At 48.2% G+C, this 4,321-nt stretch overlaps 1 pseudogene; it reads right to left on the reverse strand.

The window, feature by feature from the left end:
• LOC149573606 (18S ribosomal RNA) overlaps positions 1-309 on the reverse strand; it is a 1,189-nt pseudogene extending 880 nt beyond the window's left edge.
• Positions 310-4,321: the final 4,012 nt, after the last annotated feature.

Genomic DNA, 4,321 nt, shown 5'->3' on the forward strand with positions numbered 1-4,321 from the left:
TCTTCCATAAATCCAAGAATTTCACCTCTGACAATGAAATACAAATGCCCCCGACAGTCCCTATTAATCATTACTCTGGTCCCGAAGGCCAACGAAACAGGACCAGACTCCTATCGCGTTATTCCATGCTAATGTATTCAGAGCGTAGGCTTGCTTTGAGCACTCTAATTTTTTCAAAGTACCATCAAAGAAACTATAACTGATTTAATGAGCCATCCGCAATTTCACAGTTTGAAATAGTTCATACTTAGACATGCATGGCTTAATCTTTGAGACAAGCATATGACTACTGGTAGGATCGACCAGGTAGCTTCTAACAATGAGGGGACCCCCAAGACCTGCTACAGCCAAGGGATGCCTGCTGCGATTGGAAATCAAAATTTGCATTCGCTCCGTCATGCATCCAAACATAATCCGCCGTACAAGAAACAAGAATGACGTTCACAGCACATGCAGGACTCGCAACGCCCAAAGATTTTGCACAAGAGGAAAGTTTCCCATCGTCGACCAGAGAGGGCCGAATAGGGAGCCTCGGTTCACAGGCACCTGGGAAGAACATCCCGTACAGAACCCTTTACCCTCGAACTTGCTGCCGCCACTACTCGAAAAGAAGCCTCGAGTCTGTATGAGATGCATCGTGCACGTAGCCACCTCAATTGTAAGGCCACTCAGAGACATCCATTTCCCAGGCATATGCCTCCTACACGCCTATTGAGGTGCACCCGCACAGACAAAATCCTTCTCGATCGCAACAAAAATTTTCCCATGACAAAGAGCTGGTTGCCAAAGTGCCAAAGGAGACCACCGTGCTGAAGGGTGAAGGGCCGTGTGAGTCAAAAACATGGCCGGTTATGCGATTGGCGGGGGCATCACTGTGCACGCGACCACCTCAATTATAAGGCCGCTCGAGGGCATCATGTATAACAACACCCCCTTTGCACATTTATAGGTGATGAGAGCCCACCCACATACACAGACATGTCTAACCTCTGGCAAATATCTCCTTTCCTAGCACAGCCTCGCTAACCATTCCCCATGACACGTGATCTGCCAGTGCAGGTATAGAAAAGTTCCTACGGCTGAACACTCACACTAGCATTGTCGGACAAGCTTCAATCTCATGCACATGCACATACCGAAGAACTGGCACCACGAGGGAACCACCCACGAGCACCCGCGATTTCTTCCCCTAGATAGACACGTTGGGCCTGCACTTGTCGGAGCATTGCAAAGATGAGCACTCTGGTTCGCAGGAGCCTAAGAAGAACATCTCGTACGAAACCCGTTCCCCAAAAATGCTTGAATCACAAATGCTCGTAGTAGGGTTGTAATGCAAAGATGTACACCGCGCACACGACCGAGTAAGGACACTATGAGACATCCATTTCCCAGGCATATGCCCCCTACACGCTTTTTGGTGAACCCCGTACAAACGGCCATACTTTGACAAGCCCTCCCAGAATTTTGCATCTGAAGAGAGAGATGAAACGCCTTGAGCTTTTTGTCCACACAATGCAAACACCAAACGCTCTCTTTAGGGGGGAGCTGAAGAAGAGTATCTCCCGCAGAACCCACGAGCTGCAGCCGTTCGAATTGCACAGGACAGGACAGGGCATGGAGAGTTTCCACATCCAAACAAAAATTATCGGTAATACTCTACGCTTCTACTGGCTCAGACCACAAAAGGCTGTCACGACAGTGCCATGCACTTCTGTAGGATGAGACAGTGAAGAGACGAGCACGCACCAAGAATGCACTAGCAAATAAATTATGTGGCAACCAAACCTTTCGCCGGCCCCCTCTCAATCCCAAGGCTCTACCGATCGGCAAAAACTTAGGGTGGAGAGTGGACCCTTGATGAAATTAGGGACGTCGAGCAATGCACCCATGCAACCATCTCTTTCCTTCTTGCCGTTCGGGCAGGATAAAAATGCAATGATAGAACGTGCTAATGAGATGGAGCCCTTGGCTAAAAGATACAACTCCATACACACTCAGCAACAAGCGCATCTTAGAATCGAACACCGAATGTGCAGTGTGTTGCAAGCTGTGTAGACAGCTACATATAGGGTATATCCATCAAAACAAAGCAACAAGTACTTCCCACCAGCTCCGCCATTGCGATTACCGAATGGGATAATACTCACCACCACAGATTAATGACCATCATTACCGTCTCGAAATAGATACAAGCACATCGAGCTTCATTCGATCAGCTGGATGAATTTCACCTTGAAGGGGCCCAATCCAAAAGTTCCAGAGGTCATCTCCTAGAACTCTCAAGAACAAGGCCCATCTTACATGCAAACTCTGCTACTGCGCAAACATAGGTTGCAATTAAAGAGAAATTGCAAGGCTGTCACAATGGCCCGAGGCCAATGCTCCGACTAAGTCAATTTTCTCTTGCAATCACCATGCCGCCGTTCACAGAGAGATCTCCCCATTCACTTGTGACGTGATGCACAATCCAAGGGCTAGACGCGAGCTCGCCCTTGAAAGGCCACTTTCCAAGGCATCCCCCGATGACACATTGGAACAACAACCGCTGTCGAACCATTTCCCAATGTTGTGCCGATCGAGTTGGCACAGAACCGCTAGACGAGGGCTCCCATCTTAGATCGAGTTTTAAAATCACCAAGAAGATGCAGTGAGGGCTGGAAACCACTGCCAAACCTTTTTCTGAAATTGCTCCAACTTAGTGACTAGAAAACATGCTTTACGCAATAGGCACGCAAAAAATTTTGCTAGAGCGCCAAGCACCCACCTCATGCCTACAAACAAGGGCTCGCCATTAGATCAACTTCGAAATCACTGAACAGACGCGCTGTAAAATGGCAACCGCTGCCAAGTCTCTTCCGTAGTTGCGTCGATCGAGTGATCAAAGAAGGTGATCTAAGAGAGGGTCCAAGCATAGGCATTCGTTGGGGGATTTGGGCCGATGGCATAAATTTATGCAATACCCAAGCAACACTGGACGAAGGTGCTAGACGAGGGCTCCCATTTTAGATTGAGTTTTAAAATCACCAAGTAGACGCGGTGAGGGCTGGCAATCGCTGCCAAACCTTTTTCTAAAATTGTGGTAGCTGAGTGACAAGAAAACATGATCTAAAGGAGAGTCCAGGTATAGCACCCTCGAGGGTGGGCTTCATGCCCCTCTAATTGATTCAACGTCGGCGTCCACCGTTTCAAAATCTGACATATCCATCCGCCCTGACAGCGGTGTTGAATCAATGTGGGGGGCATGGGAGAGGCTCATGGCAACCACCTCTCCCATTGTAGCCACATTAGGCACGCAAAAATTTTTTTCTAGAGTTCCAAGCACCCACCTCATGGCTAGAGACAAGGGCTCACCATTAGATCAACTTCAAAATTGCAGAACAGACGCGGTGTAGAATGGCAACCGCTGCCAAGTCTCTTCCATATTTGCATCAGTCGAGTGATCAAAAAAGGTGATCTAAGAGAGGGTCCAAGCATAGGGCATTCATTGGGGTAATCGCGCCGATGGAAAAAATTTATGCAATACCCAAGCAACACCAGACGGAGGTGCTAGACGAGGGCTCCCATTTTAGATGAAGTTTTAAAATCACAAAGAAGATGCGGTGAGGGCTGGCAACCGCTGCCAAACCTTTTTCCGAAATTGCGCCATCTGAGTGACAAGAAAACATGATCTAAAGGAGAGTCCAGGAATAGCACCCTCGAAGGTGGGCTTCATGCCCTTCTAATTGATTCAACATCAGCGTCCACCATTTCAAAATCTGACATATCCATCCACCCTGACAGCGGCGTTGAATCAATGAGCTGGGCACGGGAGAGGCTCGCGACAACTGCCTCTCCCATTGTAGCTGCGATAGGCTCGCAAAAAATTTTTCTAGAGTGCCAAGTACCCACCTCATGGCTATAGACAAGGGCTCGCCATTAGATCAACTTTGAAATCGCAGAACAGACACGGTGTAGAATGGTAACCGCTGCCAAGTCTCTTCCGTAATTGCATCGGTCAAGTGATCAAAGAAGGTGATCTAAGAGAGGGTCCAAGCGTGTAGGCATTCGTTGGGGGATTTGTGCCGATGGTAAAAATTTGTGCAATACCCGAGCAACACCAGACGAAGGTGCAAGACGAGGGCTTCCATTTTAGATCGAGTTTTAAAATCACCAAGTAGACGCGGTGAGGGGCTGGTAACCGCTGCAAAACCTTTTTCCGAAATTGCGCCAGCTGAGTGACAAGAATACATGATCTAAAGGAGAGTCCAGGAATAGCACCCTCGAGGGTGGGCTTCATGCCCCTCTAATTGATTCAACATCAGCGTCCACCATTTCAAAATTT

This window comes from Cupressus sempervirens, chromosome 2 (genome assembly GCF_028749045.1).
Source record: "Cupressus sempervirens isolate cs-2001-9-10 chromosome 2, ASM2874904v1, whole genome shotgun sequence".
NCBI classification, from domain to species: Eukaryota; Viridiplantae; Streptophyta; class Pinopsida; order Cupressales; family Cupressaceae; genus Cupressus; species Cupressus sempervirens.